Source organism: Nelumbo nucifera, chromosome 1, assembly GCF_055504915.1.
Source record: "Nelumbo nucifera cultivar China Antique chromosome 1, China Antique-T2T, whole genome shotgun sequence".
Classification (NCBI taxonomy): domain Eukaryota; kingdom Viridiplantae; phylum Streptophyta; class Magnoliopsida; order Proteales; family Nelumbonaceae; genus Nelumbo; species Nelumbo nucifera.
In genome coordinates, this window is record NC_142649.1 from 126,561,580 (window position 1) to 126,580,006 (window position 18,427).

Consider the following 18,427-nt stretch of genomic DNA (forward strand, 5'->3'; position numbering starts at 1 on the left):
TGTTTGGTCTACTTCTATTACTTCACGACTGGGATACAAAAACTTTGTATTGTTTATAGATGATTGTACCAGATACACTTTGATTTATTTTCTACGACACAGATCAGAGGTCTTTGCAACATTTAAATTATTCCATACTATGGGGCAAACTCGTTTCAAGTGTAATGTGAGTATCCTCCGTTCAGATTCAGGGGGAGAATATAGAGACGGAGACTTTCAGGAGTTATGGAATTCAATCTCAGCGTAGTTGTCCAGACACTCCACAACAGAATGGTGTAGCTGAACGAAAGAATGGACATATCCTCAGTGTGGTGTGGACATTACTATAGGAATCCCGCTCTGACTTTGTTTTGGGTAGAAGTAGCCACTACAGTTGTGTATTTGATCAACTATCTTCCTTCTTCTGTTCTCGGCAACACTTCTCCCTTCCAAAAACTTTTTGGTCATCCCCTAGATTTCTCTAATCTTCATGTTTTTGGTTGTCTTTGTTTTGTACATCTTCCTGTTCGTGAACGTTCTAAATTAACTGATCAGTCTGCTATGTGTGCCATTGTGGGATATAGTCCTAGCCACAAAAGATTCTTGTGTTATGACCCTGTTATTCGTCGTATTTGGATTTCACAGAATGTTGTATTTCTTGAACATATTTCCTTCTTTGCTGGAATTGCTAGACTGTCTGCTCCTATCTCTGTTTTGCAGGAATTTGATTCAGATAACACTCCTACTTCATCTACTGAAAGAGATCTTCTCGTTTTCACCCGCAGGCGGCCACGTGTCCCAAATCCTGAGCCTACAACCCCCCTTCCACCCGGTCTAGAGAATCCTCCTTTCGCAGCTCCTGTAAGTGACATTTCGCCCCAAGATCCTCCTATTTCAGATGATAGTTCTTCTATTTCACTTCGTCGTTCTACTCGTATTTCTCGACCTCCTGACCGCTATGGTTTTCCTTCAAGCCATAGTTCCTTTTTTGCTATACTTTCTTCCACAGATATTCTAGTTCTTATCAGCAAGCCATTAGAAGTCCTCATTGGGATCTTGTACCTGCTCCTCCAGATGCTTTTATTGTTGGAAGTCGTTGGGTTTATACGATCAAACTGAAATCAGATGGTTCTCTTGATCGATATTGTAATCTGAAGTGCTATACTCGAAGTAGCAAGAAAGAAAAGAGAATGACAGAAAAGAATAGAATGTCGAACTGTACTAGCCAGTCGATCAGTTCTTTATTTATAGATGAATATAGTACAAGGTACAAGAAATTACTGGGATGCCCCTGATTAGTGATGGGACACCCAGATGACTTAAATCATTAAACAGGATTAGGCCCATTAACACAAGCCCAGTTACAAGATAAGTTAAACATAAGAATGGGCTAATAAGAACACTTATCAGCCGAACATAACTCTAACATTCTAACACTCCCCCTCAAGCTAAGCATAGATATCAATCATGTTTAGCTTGCCAAGTATGTCCCTGAACTTCGTTGATGCCAGCCCTTTAGTTAATACATCTGCAATCTGCATCTCTGATGGAGTATAAGGCACACAGAGTTCTCCTGAAATAATTCTCTCTCTGACAAAGTGTCGATCAATTTCAATATGTTTTGTCCTGTCATGCTGCACAGGATTGTTGGCAATGTTGATAGCAGCTTTATTATCACAGTACAGCTTGAGAGGACTATCTGTCTTGATACCAAGCTCATTAAGGAGAGTCCTGAGCCATAAGAGTTCAGCAACCCCGTGTGCCATAGCTCGGTATTCTGCTTCTGCACTTGATCTAGCCACAACATTCTGCTTCTTACTGCGCCATGTGACTAGGTTTCCTCCCAAGAATGTACAGTAACCTGAGGTTGATTTTCTGTCTCCAACAGACCCAGCCCAATCAACATCAGTGTAGGCTTCAATTTCAAGTCTGCTGTTTTTTCTGAATAAAATTCCTTTCCCTGGGCAAGTCTTCAAGTATCTGAGGATTCTTTCCACTGCTCTCATATGAGGGGTCTTTGGTGAGTGCATGAATTGACTGACAACATGTACTGCATAGGCAATGTCTGGCCGAGTAAGGGATAAGTATATCAGTTTTCCTACCAATTTTTGGTACCTTTCCTTATCACAGTATTCCTCACCCATTGATTCTTGTAATCCATGGCTTGGTTCTATTGGAGTGTCTGCTGGCCTGCACCCCATCATGCCTGTTTCCTCTAGGAGATCTAGCACATACTTTCTTTGACATATGTAGATTCCATCTCTTGATCTAGCAACTTCAATTCCAAGAAAGTATCTCAGATTTCCCAGGTCTTTGATCTCAAATTCTGAAGCTAAGAACTCCTTCAGCCTCTTCATCTCTCTCACATCATTTCCAGTAATCACCATATCATCCACATACACAATGAGTGCTGTAAGTTTGTCATCCTGTCTCCTTGTAAACAATGTATGATCTGCACTGCTCTGAGTGTACCCTACTTTCTTCATGGCCAAACAAAGTCTCTCAAACCATGCCCGGGGAGATTGCTTCAAACCATATAATGCTTTCCTTAGTTTACATACCTTCTTTCCAACATCATATCCAGGTGGGGGTTCCATGAACACCTCTTCATGAAGATCACCATTTAGGAAGGCATTCTTCACATCCAGCTGATGAAGTTCCCAAGAGAATTTTGCTGCTAGTGACAGTAGAACCCTGATTGTGTTGAGCTTTGCTACTGGGGCAAAGGTTTCCTTGTAGTCAATTCCTTCCTTTTGTGTAAACCCCTTTGCCACGAGTCTGGCCTTGTACCTCTCAACTGACCCATCTTCCCTGTGCTTTACTGTGAATACCCACTTGCACCCAACAGTGCCTTTCCCTTCTGGCAGGTCCACCAATTCCCATGTCCTTGCTTTCATTAGGGCTTTCATCTCCTCATTCATGGCTTCTTTCCACCTTGGATCAGATGCCGCCTCTGAATACCTGGAAGGGACACATACAGAGGAAAGAGCAGACACAAAGGAATGATAGGCAGGGGATAAGTGTGAGTAAAAAACATAATCGGCTATGGGATGCCGAGTGGTACAAGAACGAACAGGCTTACGGAGAGCAATAGGAAGATCCAAATCTGAATTGAGTGAATCAGAATTACCTTGGATTGCAGAGACAGATTGATCTGAGTTCAACTGGTTGCAATCATGAGGTTGAGGGGCCTTCTTCCTTCTATTGTATGTAAGTATCTCTTTCTCTTGTTTACTGGAACCTTCAGAAGTATCAGCCGAATCTGGAGAAGCAACTGGCACAGTGGAAGTCTCACTAGGTTGACCTGGAATGTTATAGCTAGTAGTAGTGGAAGGTGCTGAAATGGAAACAAAAAAGAAGGGAGAATGAGAATCCTCTTCCAACCCACTACTCTCCCCCTGAAGAGGATTCTGAGAAGACCCGAAATAGGATTGAGACTCAAAAAAGGCTACATCCCTGGTGACATATTTTTTCTTGGAGACAGGATCATAACACTTATACCCCTTCTGCATAGGAGAGTACCCCAAAAATATTCCCTTTGTAGCCTTAGGATCCAGCTTGGTCTTCTTTGGATCTTTCACATGTATGAAGCATGTACAACCAAAAACCCGCGGGGGAAGAGGAAATTCTGGAAGAGTGGGACACAAAACAGAGAAAGGGGTCTTCATACCCAGTACCTTAGATGGCATCCGATTTATCAGGTATGATGCAGTGAGAACAGCTTGAGACCAATATTGCTTGGGCACATTGTGCTGGAAAAGAAGGGCTCGAGCTGTCTCCAATAGATGTCTGTTCTTGCGCTCAGCGACCCCATTTTGCTGAGGGGTGTAAGCACACGATGATTGATGTAACATGCCTGCATCTTCCATGAATGAGTTCAGGGATCTTTCAAAGTATTCAGCTGCATTGTCTGAACGGAATTGCTTGATCTTTTTATCAAATTGTGTTTCAACCATCTTGCAAAACATCATAGTTATCCGGGGAACTTCTTCACGTCCTTTCAACAGATAAATCCAAGTGCACCGAGAATAATGGTCAATAAAACTGATGAAGTAACGGAAGCCATCAATGGAAACAATGGGTGAAGGACCCCAAACATCAGAATGAACCAAGTCAAAAGGGGCTTGAATTTCATTACTAGAAATTGGATACATTGATCTACATTGTTTTGACATTTGACACACATCACAAATTAAACTCTGACTCGAAATGCCCTTACATAATTCGGGAAACAACATTGCTAAGGAAGAAAAGGACAAATGACCTAGCCTAGCATGCCACAAGTGCAGCCTAGCTATTGACTCCACACTCTCCGGACTAGTAGTAGAAGCTTGCATGGCTGAGCTGACATCTTCATCAAAGTAGTAGAGGCCCCCATACTCATGACCACTCCCAATCGTTTTCCTCGTCAATCTGTCCTGGAAGACACAATGAGAAAGAAAGAAAGTCATACTGCAGTTCAAGTTTTTTGTAAGCTTTGAAACAGACAATAGATTTGAGGTAAGACTAGGAACATGTAGGACTGATTTAAGAGAGAGATCCTTGCTTAGGTCAACCACCCCCTTTCCAGAGATGGTGGAGAGGGACCCATCAGCTACTCTCATCTTATCCTGGCCAGACAACAAATGATATGTGGAGAATAAGGAGGACATATGTGTCATATGGTCAGTGGCTCCGGAATCAATCACCCAAGAGGTAGAATTAATGGAACTAGATGCACTAAATGCAGAGGCTGTACCTAATTTGGCAAGAGAGGTGGAAGCTAAAGAATTGTTCTTCAGACGGGCTAATGCCCGACTGAGAACCTCTACCTCACTAGCTGTGAAGCCCAAAGTACTTGGTCCAGAGGAGTCAGCAGCCTGCTTTGCGGTGGAAGATGACACTGTCTGAATACTCTGTGAGTTGTCACTACTGTTGTTGGTGGCAAGATTCCCACTTGCTGTGTGACCCTTCTGTTGCCTTTTGTCCTTTCTCAGAGCAGCTGGCTTCAGATGAGGGTACAGGACCCAACATTTCTCCTTTGTGTGTTTCTCACCACCACAATGTGTACACTTGAGGGACTTCTTGTCTGAAAATCTATTCCCCTTAGTGGAGACTAAGGCTGAATGTTCTCCAGGTTGTTCTGTTGACTGTGTCTGGGAGTCAACTTGCATCTCCTTTCTCCTTACTTCTTCATTCCTCACCAGGTAGTAGACATGGTGAAGCTCAGGTAATTCATCTCTCCCTAGAATCTGTGACCTTATACCTTCATATACAGGGTCAAGACCCACCAGAAACTTGAAGGCTCTGCCCTCCTCAATCTGCTTATCATGCCTCTCCTTATCATTAGCATTTTCCCAATCCAAAATCAAATGGTGGTCAAGCTCTTCCCAGAGGCCTTCCAATGTTGCAAAGTAGGTTGCCATGGACATGTCTCCTTGCCTTAGGGCTGCAATGTCTTGGTTCAGCCTGTAAATTCTAGCATTGTTCTTTTTCTGGCCATATGTCTTAGATACTTTCTCCCAAATTTTAGCAGCTGTGGGGAAGTGATGAACAGTTCTGGCCACCCTAGGAGTCATAGAGGCCAGCAACCAAGACATGACTGTGGCATTTTCCTTACGCCACACGGTGTATTCAGGACTGCCAATTTCTGGTTGTTTCTTGTCTCCATCCAAATAGCCTGTGAGGTCACGAGAGGTAATGAACAGCATTGCTGAGACAGACCACTCTCTGAAGTTATACTCATCTAGCAGCACACTTGTAATCTGCAAGCTGTGCAGATTAGGGTTTTCCAGGTTTGAGGACCTTGTAACAGGTCTGTTATCTCTAGAGGAAACTTCACCGGATAGTGAGGACATCTTGACTTCAGTCCAGGAGTTGTTCACAGTGCTGTAGTTGATTCTGTTTAGGACTGGCCGAAGTGGTTACAGTGTTCACCGTGCTGGTAGAAGTGTTCACAGATCGGGTACTGAACCAGTTCAGTACTGATAACCGAAGTAGCAAGTACAGGGCTGCTAACTGAACCAGTTCACAGTGCTGTTTAGGACTGGCCGAAGTAGCAAGTACAGGGCTGTAGCTGAACCAGTTCACAGTGCTAGTAACTGAAGAGAATCTGTAACTGAAGTTACCACAGTTCTGCCCAAGTCTTGCTGGGGCACGAAGCTGCAACTGTAGAGAAGGCTAAGTCTTTACCACTTGTTCTGCGCAAGTCTTGCTGGAGCACGAAGCTGCAACTGTAGAGGAAGCTCTCCCTCTTTCGGCTAGTGCTAGGACTGCTGAAATCAGTCCTCAACTAGGTCTGTCCTATACAGACCTCTCTTAGTAGCCCAATAGCTACTCTTTGCTGGAGATAATCTAGTAGGACATCTACTTCTGGGTCTTACTTCTCTTAAGTCCTACAACCAAGAGAAACCCTAGGTTCGAACTTGCTTTACTCTCTTACACTCCTAGGTCTTCACTGCAACAACCCAGAAAAGGAAGAGAGAAGATGAAAAGACAGCAAGAGAAGAGAGTGCGCCTGCTGAAACCAGGAAGGAGCTAATGCTCTGATACCATGTAATCTGAAGTGCTATACTCGAAGTAGCAAGAAAGAAAAGAGAATGACAGAAAAGAATAGAATGTCGAACTGTACTAGCCAGTCGACCAGTTCTTTATTTATAGATGAATATAGTACAAGGTACAAGAAATTACTGGGATGCCCCTGATTAGTGATGGGACACCCAGATGACTTAAATCATTAAACAGGATTAGGCCCATTAACACAAGCCCAGTTACAAGATAAGTTAAACATAAGAATGGGCTAATAAGAACACTTATCAGCCGAACATAACTCTAACATTCTAACAGATATAAGGCTCGGTTAGTTGCCCAAGGATACAGTCAAGAATATGGGATTGATTATGAAGAAACGTTTGCCCCAGTTGCTAAGATCACTATAGTTCGGGCTCTTCTAGCCATATGTGTTGTTAATTCCTGAACTATCAACCAATTAGACGTGAAGAATGCTTTTCTTCATGGTCAACTGAAGGAGACAGTCTACATAAAGCCTCCACCTGAATATTGTAGTGATTCTTCACGTGTCTGTCGCCTAAAGAAATCCCTATATGGTCTGAAGCAGGCACCCAGGGCTTGGTTTGAGCGCTTTCGGGATGTTGTTGCAGTTGGGTATAATCAGAGTTCCTCTTATTACTCTATATTTGTTAAGAGAAGGCCCCAAGGTATCACTATTCTACTTGTTGATGACATGCTTCTAACTGGGGATGATCATGATGGCATTTGTGGGTTGAAGTCCTTACTTCATAACTCCTTTCACATGAAGGACTTGGGCCCTCTTACTTATTTCTTGGGTTTGGAAGTCCATCGTAGTAGTCGAGGGTATTTCATTTGTCAGCAAAAATATGCCTCTGATCTCGTCAAATTAGCTAGAATTACTGATGAGAAACATGTTGATACTCCTCTAGGGTTGAATGTCAAGTTGTCTAAATCTGAAGGCCTAATTCTTCCTGATGCTACTTTGTACCGTCAGCTTGTTGGCTCTTTGATCTATCTCACTATGACTCGGCCTGATATTTCGCATGTTCAAGTTGTTAATCAATTTGTTTCTGCCCCTCGCCAACCTCATATGACCGCTGTTTGACGCATCATCCGTTATGTTAGAGACACAACTTCCCAAGGATTGTTTTTCTCTTCTTCATCATCCATACAGTTGAGAGTTTATGTTGATGCAAATTGGGCTGGTTGTCCTGACACTCGTCGATCCACTACTGGGTGGCGCGTCTTCATGGGTGACTCTCTCATCTCCTAGAAGTGTAAGAAACAGCAAATTGACTCTAAGTCTTCTACTAAAGCCGAGTATAGAGCCAATGTCCTCTGCCTGTAGTGAGATAGATCTTGGTACTCAACTTCCTACTCCTATCCCTCCATATGCCAACAACACAAGTGCTATCAAGGTTGCATCTAATCCCGTCTTCTAGGTAATCAATGCCATAGGTCTAAGTATACCCTTTAGCCACCAGTCATACCTTATATCTCTCAATTGAACCATCTACCTTGTCTTTAATACCCATTTGCATCCAACAATAATATTATCCTTGGAAACAAAAACCTCCCAAGTAGGGTCCTTTATAAGGGCCTCTATCTCTTAGTTCATAGTTTCCTTCTAGTGAAGTGATTGCACTACTTTTGTAATATTACAAATGATGTAAATAGAAGATATGGCAGAAATATAAGAACAATAGGAGGGTGGGAGAGCATCATAAGAAACATCGTTAGTAATGGGATAATTGGTGCATTTCCTTTCTTTCTTACAAATGGCAATAGGAAGATCAAGGTTAAGATTCATGGCATTAGGTTCAATAATACAAGGACTAGGGGAATCAAGATGAAGAAGAGATGCAGGTTCAAAATTATACAAGTCTAGGTTTTCAAATTCCGATGTACATTCAGCTTCGGAGCCACCCTCTTACTTTGCCTAATGAAGAACTACTACCAAGACCAAGGCTGATACACAAGTGGAGGAGGTGAAAGAATACTAACATCGCAAATAGCCAAATACAAGAAGAAGATGAACTAAGAAGTATTGAAATAGGAACAAGAAGGCAAAAGGGAGTTCAATCTTCATTGCCACTCACACCCTAAAGAGAATGACAAGATGACTAGAAGAAAACACATAGCTCCTTCCAAAATGAACATCAAAACATCTATAGCCCTTTTGGGAACTAGAATAACCAAGGAAAACACATCTAATGGACTTAAGATCAAATTTATGCCTAGAGGGACTCATATCATAAACAGAATAGACGTACAAAAATCTTGAGGGGTCAATTGAAGGTGGGCTCCTCGAGGAAAATAACCTGATGAGGAGATTAAAGATTAAGAGTCCTCGATAGAAATCGAATAATGAGGTAATAGCTATCTCAACGACATCTCCCCAAAAACGAGTGGGAACATGCGTTTGGAACAATGACTCTTGGGCAACTTCAACCACGTGTCTATTATGCCTCTCAACAACTCAGTTTTGTTGTAGAGTGTGACTACATGAGCTCTGGTGAATAATTCCTAGTCCTTCAAGGAACACCCACAAATCTTTTTAAAAATATTCCTTGGCATTTTCAAATCATATTTAGGGATGGCAATTTCCCCCATAAAACCGGGGCCTCGCCTCGCCCCACTCCGCCCCGAACAGGGCAGGTTTTCCCTGACCCTAAACAGGGACGGGGCGGGGACGAGGAAAATATTTTTTCCCCGAACCAGGGACGGGGCGGGGGCAGGTTTTGTATATAATTCCCCAAACCCGAAGGTAAAATTAGTAAAATATCTCTAGGTTTAATATTGATATTTAAAATATCTCTAAGTTTTCCCTAAATTCTTAAAATCCATGAATTCCATAATTCCATTTTTGAAGTACCCCCAAAGTATTATAATTCAATTCCTAAAATACCCCAAATTCCTATATTATATGTGTAAATTGTCCACAAAATAAATAATTTTTAAGAAGTTTCCTTGAAGCGGGGAAAATTCGGGGATTACCCATCCCCAACGGGGAGTGGATGCCTCGCCCCGAACCCGCCCCGCCACAGGGAATGGGGCAAAGTATCTTGATTACGGGGCGGGGACGGAGAGGGGGTGCCCCGCCCCAAACCCGCCCCGTTGCCATTCCTAATCATATTATTTACCTCATCTCAAACTGTGTTCCCACCATATTAATGAAATTTTGGACAATTGTAGGAACCTCATCCCAACTCCTCGTCAAATAGAGCAGAAGAAAACCAATCCAACAATTCCTTACTTGTATAACAAAGAAAAAAGGAAGAAGAGGGAAGAGTTGTTCGAGAGAAAGAAGTTGGAAAAAAAGGGGAAGAGAAGAGAGTAGAAAACTGTCCCTCTCTCACTCCTTTTAATCTTTATATATGTGTTGGAACAAATAAAAGAGAAATTACACTAGCACCCCTGGTTAGATAGTTGACCCAAAAAGCATAAGAACAAACCATTACAGAAGAAATAAAACCAATAAATAACTGAACCAAACTAAGATCCATTCGGCCAGTCTCTCTACACTCCCCCTCAAGTTGAGCATAGATGTCAATCATGCCAGCTTGCTTATATAGTGTTAGAGCTTCGCCTTAGGTATTCCCTTGGTCAAGATGTCTGCTAGTTGTTCCTCTAAAGAGATGAAAGGGAGGCAAACTTCTCATGAGGCTACTCTCTCTCTTGTCTACCTCAATATGTTCAGTTCTGTCATGCTGAACCGGGTTATGAGCAATGTTGATGGTAGCCTAATTATCACAATGCAACATCAACTGCCTATCATAATTGTTCCAACTTTAATAAAGAAAAGAAAAGGTGAAGAAAAAGGATAAGAAAAAGAAAGAGAAGAAGATAGGAAGAGAAAGAGAAGGGAAAGAAAAGAAAAGGAGAGGAAAAGAGGAAGACTAGCAAGGAGAAATCTAATCTTTTTTTCCTTACTGTCAACCCAAGTTGTATTATCATTCTACTAAAGCTGAAATGATTGCAATACCCTTAGTTAAGTTACAACAGACATAAGAGAGAAAAATAACATGAAAAAGACAATAATGCCCCTGTTAACTAATTCTAGCAATTCTAACAATAATCAATTCCCATCTCTTCTAGAAGAGATCTGAGCCACAACAACTCCAACACCCATTCGGCCCAATCTCTCTATAAGAGCCATATAAACTGAGTGCACTCATCAATGAAAAGAATGAAACACTTGTATCCACCCATACAAGGAATAATATATGAGCCCTAGACATTAGTATGTATCAAATGAAAAGCAACATTACTTCCATTACTCCCAAAACATGTGGTTTTACATTGTTTTGACAAAGGATTGACTTCACATTGAGGACTCAAGTTTGGCACTGAACTAAACAAATTTAGAAAAGTTTTATAGAACCAAAAGACATATGGCCAAGACTCAATTTCTCATTAGAACAAGACTCAATCTAGCGAAGCAACCCTTGTTTTGAAGCTTGGTCAAAAAGATAGACTCCATTGACCTCATGTCCACTTCCAATCATCGTTGCCATGCTCAAGTCCTAAAAACACAATGCATGGGGAAGGTCACTGAACAGTTATGGGATTTCGTAAGAGAATTAACAGATAGAAAATTTTTATGTAATTGAGGTACATGAAGGACGACCCTTAGGGAAAGTTTGTGGGTAAGCTTGATTTCACCTAGACCAGACATTGGAGTCTAAGATCCATCAGTAACAATAATCTTACCTTTCCTAGGAGTTAGATTACATTAAGTAAAATATGAAGGCATGCCAATCATGCAGGCAGTAGCCATAGAGTCTACAATCTAGGGGCTACAAAGAGAGGAACAAGCAAGTGCAGTAGCATATGCACTACAAGGATTACTAGAACCAATGGAGGTAAATGCCCCACTCTTCTCTAGTTGCAATAGGAGACTCTAAAGTTTATCCATTTTACATTAGAGGAGTCATGGAAAGGGGCATGAATATTAGAAGGTTGAACATTTTTACCAACTGTAGCCAAATGAGCATTACCCTTTTTCCAGTCTTAATCTTTCAAGTTCAAGTAGGGGTTAAGTTTCTAGTATCTTTCCATAGTATGTTTCGGCTTCTTGCAATATTCACAAGTTACATCACCAACCTTCTCATTAACAGTGTGCTTACTAGTGCTCTATTTGGATCTTGAAGACGTGAATGTAGAATGCTCAATCATGGTAGGTTGCATCATAGCAGCCCTTCTGTTCTCTTCACCTTACTACGAAGGAATAGGCAACTACAAGGGAAAAAATGTCTGCACTCAAAATATGTTGCCAAGTGATGTCGAACTCAAGATTCAAACCAGCCAAGAAATCAAAAACCTTGTATTCTCAATGTACTTCTGGTACTGCTCACAATCTTCTAAGTCCTTCCACTCTGTAGTCGAATAAGACTACAATCAGTCCTAGTTTTAGTGTTCAATTAACAAGAAAAAAAAAATTGAGAAAGAGGAAGAGGATAAGAGAAGAAAGGAGAGGAGGAGAAGAAGATTTCGAAGGGGAGATTAGAAAAGGAGAGGATCATTGATTTGCAGCCCCTCTCTTACTATTTATATTAATTCTCAAATAAAGATAAAAGGGCTGAAATACCCTTACTGCTTACATGGCAAAAATAAAAGACTAATAATTAAAGACTGACTTAAAGATTGACTGAAATAAACCAACTACCAACTAACAACTAACTGCTGACTATAGTCATACGAGTACAATATCGTGGGGACCACATCAGTGTTCTCTACACTCCCCCTCAAATTGGGAATACATGTTTGCCATTCCTGGCTTGCACAGATCCACTTCTAACTTCTTCTTGGAAACCGCCTTGGTGAGAACATCAACAAGCTACATGTTGGAGGTGATATACGGAAGACATACTTCTTGAGATGCAACCCTTTCTCTAATAAAATTTCGATCCACTTCAATATGCTTAGTTCTGTCATGTAGCACCGGATTATGGGATATATTAATAGTAGCCTGATTATCACAGTACAACATTAGGGGTTTCTCATAGGCAATACCCAACTCTTAAAACAATGATTTCAACCATAATATTTCAGCCACACCATTTGCCATGGACCGATATTCAGCTTCAGCACTGAAACGAGAAACAACATTTTGTTTCTTACTCCTCCAAGAAACAAGATTACCTCCTACAAAAGCACAATATCCAGAGGTAGACCTTCTATCATCAACACAACTGGTCCAATCAGCATCTATATAAACTTCTATCTTCATGTAATTATTATCCTTAAATAGTACACCTCTGCCTAGACACCTCTTCAAATATGCCAATATCCTCTCAACAGCAAGTAGATTAGTAGTTCTAGGAGAGTGCATATACTGACTAACAACAATAACTACATAGCTGATGTCTGGTCGTGTGAGACAAAGATAGAGAAGTTTTCCAACTAACCATTAGAACATAACTTTATTTTCAAGAGGCTCTCCACCTTCTGCACTAATCCTATGATTTTGTTCAATAGGCGTGTTAGCTAGCTTAACACCGAACTTTCCTGTTTCCTCCAACAAATCAAGGACATACTTCCTTTGAGAAACAAAGATCCCATGCCTGGACTGAGCTATCTTAATACCCAAGAAATATCGTACCTCTCCCAGGTCGTTTACCTCAAACTCTTGATGAAGAAGTTGCTTAAGAGACTCAATCTCACTGTTATCACTTCCTGTCACTACAATATCATCCACATATACAGCAAGCAAAGTTGAGGAAGAATCCACCTTAATAAACAAAATGTGATCTAACTGAGCATGCAGCCCTACACATAGCCAAACTTTTCAAAGGCTTGTCTGAATCTATCAAACCAAGCTCTAGGAGACTGTTTTAGTCCATACAAGGCTTTATTCAGCCGGCGAACCTTCTTTCCTGTCTCTGTACTATAAAAACTAGGAGGCAACTGCATGTACACTTCTTCTTGCAAGTCTCCATTGAGGAAGGCATTTTTAACATCCATTTGGTACAAGGGCCAAGAGTAACTAGCTACAAGAGATAATAAAACTCTGGTAGTGGTCATCTTTGCTATTGGTGCAAAAGTCTCCAAGTAATCTATACCATAAGTCTGAGTAAATCCCTTTGCAACTAACCGGGCATTTGTACCTTTCAATGGAACCATCAGCATTATGCTTCACAGTAAACACCCATCTACATCCAACTGGTTTCTTCCCTTTGGGTTGATCAACTAGCTCCCAGGTATTGTTTCTCAGAAGGGCATCTATTTCCACCTTCATTGCATCCTTCCACTCAAGAACTGACAGGGCTTCCTGCTCTATTCTGGGAATAGGAATATCAGCAATGGATGCAAGGAAGTACTTGTAAGAGGGAGACAAATGATCATGAGACAAGAACTGTGAGATACAGTGGGCTGTGGATGAGGTGCAACAATGTTTGCCTTTACGGACTGCAATGGGAAGGTCAAGGTCAACCAATGGAGGTGAGGGCTCAACAAAAGATGGTGAAGGCTTAATAGTAGAAGGCTCACCTTAATAGGAGATGACGGAGTTGTAGTACCTGGATCTAGATCCGCAGAAGGATTTGGGGCTAGCCTAGACTACCGATGAACAAAATCAACCTGCCTCCACTGTTTGTGATAAACTCTCAAATCCCGACATCTCTAACAACCTTCCCCATTACATCCCTCTTCACTCAATGGAACAAGTAAAGGAACTTCTGATGTGTTAACCCCAACCTCACTACTCTCCCCTTGATAAGAAACCCTAGAATAATAAGGTACATCCTCAAAGAAAGTGGCATCCATATATACAAATCTCTTCCCCGAAGTAGATTCATAGCAGCAATATCCCTTTTGAGTTTGTGCATAACCAAGGAAAATACATTTTGAGGCTTTAGGACCAAATTTGGAACGGTGAGAGCCAAGAGTCTGAACAAAGCAAGACAACCAAAGGTTTTAAGAGGGACAGAGAACAGCTCTTTATCAGGATATAAAAGGGTGAATGGAGGTTTAATGTCAAGAACCCGTGAAGGAATTCGGTTGATGAGATATACAACTGTGAGAATAGCATCTCCCCATATGATACTTCTAGCCACCTCCAATATGTGCCTATTCCTTCTCTCAGCCACCCCGTTCTACTGAGGGGTATGAGGACAGGTACTCTGATGGAAAATTCCATGGTCAAGGAAATATGAGGCTAGTGATGTTTTAAAGTACTCTTTCACATTACCGGATCTGGAAATTTTGATTTTTACCCCAAACTAGGTTAAAATCATCTAATGAAAGACCTGGGTCAAGGTAAGAACCTCATCCCGAGAACGCATCAAGTAGACCCAAGAAAAGCGAGTGTAGTCATCAACAAATAGCAAAAAATATTTGTACCCCCCCCCATAGCAGTGATGTGATAAGGTCCCCAAACATCGGTATGCACAATGTCAAAAGGAATACTACTTCTCTTATTACTCAATGAATAGGTTGTTCTACAATGCTTTGCAAGCTCACAACTTTCACATTTTAAACTTGAGATCTGGATAGACTCAAATAAACTAGGAAACAAGTTTTTCAAAGACCTAAAAGATAAATGACCCAAATAGTTATGCCAACGCATAACTTGACTAACAGGCTGAGAAACAAAAGACCCCCTAACTTCACTATCTTCCCAGTGCAAACTTCCTCCAAGCAGATAGATCACATTCGTCACACGGCTAGTCCCAATCACCTTCTTTGTCTCCAAATCCTGAAAAACACATCGATCAAGAAAAAAAGTCACTGAGAGGGAAATGGCATTAGACAACTTGATGTCTCACTTGCCAGAGATGGTAACAAGTGAACCATCAACAATAGACACCTTGTCTCTGCCAGAGGATATGTGATAGGAAGTAAACAGTGAGGGCAAGCCAGTCATATGATCGGATGCACTTGAGTCTATCACCCAACAATGTTCAGTGATACCTGGAGCTGAAGCATGAGAAGCTAAGGCCCGAGTACCTGAATGAGCAAAAGCTAAGGTAGGAGGAACTAATGTTGTGACTGGCGGCTGAGATGATAATGCTGAATTACCAACTTGATTTTCCAACTAGGTCAAAGCAGCTTGGACAGTAGCTAGAGTGTCTAGTGGTGCTACTTTTGTGCCTGATGAGGTTACACAATCAGTAGTAACAGCCATATTAGCATTCCCCTTTTTAATTCTGAGTTTTGCTAGAACTAGATGAGGATGTAACTTCCAACAGGTTTCTTTGGCATGCTTAGGTTTCTTGCAATGTTCACATATTAGGTCCCTCTTGTCTTACTTCTTCATATCTCTCTCCTTATCACCCCCAAACTTGGGTTTAGTTGCTGCCAAGGTTGATTCAAGGGGCTGATGCTGCAACATAACCTTCCTTCTACTCTCTTCACTGTGCACTGGAGAGTAGGCTTGTGGTAAGGTCACACTATCTCTTGTTTGAAGTTGTTGTCTCAAAATGTCATACTCAGAATTCAGACCAGCTAGGAACTCAAACACCTTATTGGTTTCTTTTTTTTTATCAATAACAAATTCATTAGCAACTTCATTAAATCAGCAAAAGGTAATTACAAAGAGGAAGACAAGCACTCTTATCTTCCAAATACAACTTGAGCCCTCAAGAAAAAGAAAAGGAAATAAGAAACAGTAATTTACAATTTAGCCCAAAACATTGAGTCCCTTTCTACCCCTTGTTTAGCTAATCCATCAGCTAAAGAATTAGTTGATCTTTGAACCCACCTCATCTTCACTTCCATCTCCCTCACCAGCCACTGAAAATTATTCCTCATTACTGTAATTCCATAGGCTACTATTATCTTTATTCAGCCACCATATTACCACCTCCGAGTCCCCTTCAATTATGAGTTTTCTGATATTCATCTCCTTGGCTTTCTAGATCCCTTCCATAACTGCATAAATCTCTGCTCTAAGGGAGTCCCCCACTCCAATTGGGCCTGAGTACAAGGCAGAAATGACCCCATTCTCATCCTTGAAGACACCTCCAATCCCTGACTGTCCAGGGTTCCCTCTACTACTCCCATCAAAATTCAGTTTTAAGAATCCAGCAGGTACGGGGTCCAAGGCACACTCACTACCGGTTTTCTTTGTGAACAGTTTGCAATTTCACCCAACTTCCTTAGCATGTCATCCACTGTGTAATCTGTAAAGAGCACTAAGGATTTCAGCCACTGTACAACCCTAATATGAATTGTAGCCCTCAGTTCTTTATCCCCTTTCTCAACTTTTGAAAAAATCCTGGAGTTTCTTTCTTCCCATAGTGACCAACATACTGCAGCCCTAAGTCCCCTCCACATAGTCCTTCCTCTTTTCACTCTCCAACTAAAAAAAGAAGGGGAGAATAGACTCTGCATGTCTAATGAAGGATTCCAACTACACCCAAAGAGAGAAAAGGCCCACTCCCAAATAAACCTTGCAAATTGGCAAGACACCAGTAAGTGGAAACCAGTTTCTGTTAGACAGTGTATGCCCTTAGCTCCAATCAGATTGATGTACTTATTGTCATTTATTGTAAATGAATAAATTGCATAATTGATTCATGTTATTATGGTATGTTTCTGAGTAATACCCTTAAACTGGACACTTATGAGACTCGTGTTAGTTTAGAATCTTCACAGTCGTCGGATAAATCTGGGGAGATTTATCCTACCAAGGCTAACACTGATGTACTACCAAGTTGGTTGGGTGGCTTGTCTCAACTGCCAAGGTGAGACCTGAGGTACATGTGTGGGTTTTCTTGAAACCCTGAACCGGACCAAATTCTGATATTGCCCCAGACTTTGGAAATAGATGGGCTAAATTGGAATGTTACACCTGACCCCTAGACTCGATTATGGTACTGCACTAGGTGTCGGATTGGGCTGTCTTTGATATGCCAATCACTGAGATCCTTTACCGGCTCAAAACCTGGGTATGTTGGGGCAGTCCGAGAATTCACCTGAGTGGGTGATCATAGTGACAGGATCAGCCCCTTTGTCGGACAAAGTGAATGATCGGGGAAATGCACTCTCTGATGGAAACCTAAACTACCGACAGTGGATTTCAAATGTGTTTGAAATTTGGTTTTGCAAAATATATTTATATAAAGGTATACTTATATATTATGATTTCAAATTGGTTTGCGAAAGGTTTTAATTCCCCAAGATCCATGTGATTAGAGAGTGCAGCACTGTACCTTGCAGCCGAGGGAGAGGTCCTCTCTTGTCGGGCAGTGTTTGATCATTATGGGCTGAGAGGTTAAGTGTAAGGCCATTGAGAGTAATACCTAATGGGCTAATCTTGCATCTGCCCATAGTCCTTGGGTTTTCACAAGATGGCTCGACCCAAGGACCATTTAGTGTAAATGTTGGGCCCATTAAGAGCCCATGTTGATGGACTCGGGGGTTCACTGTGACTTACAGTGAATTCGGCCAGGCCTTATAACAAAGGCTAGGCTGAACCCATGTGGTTGATGTATAGATCAATGCTAGGGTCACACGCCATACAAAGAGAACCAAACTAGCCCATTTCGAACTGGACTTAAATGGTTTAATTAAATTGGGCCAATTTTGGATTTATAATCTAAGTGGGATTAGCAGTTGGATAAGATAGGTTTTATCAACTTGAGAGTCCAGATCTAAATACAAGATTTAGATTAGGAAATCTCATTCCTAATCAGATTAGGAAGCTAATCCTAAATGGATTATAAATAGGGGGCGAAATCCACAAAGAGAACACACTCCTCTCTATAGTCTCGTCTCTCCCTCAGTTCTTAGCATCACCCCAATTCGATCTCCACCTGCTGGAGCGATCAATAAGTGTTCTTGATATTGTTTCCTGGTGAAGAAACAATTAGAAGTCGTGCTCACATCACCCTACTCGATTCTTGGTGAAGAATCCCAAGTTCTTGCTGAAGAACCGTTCATGTTGATCCTGCCTCAACATTCGTTGTGTCATCTTCAATGGAGGCGGATTTGG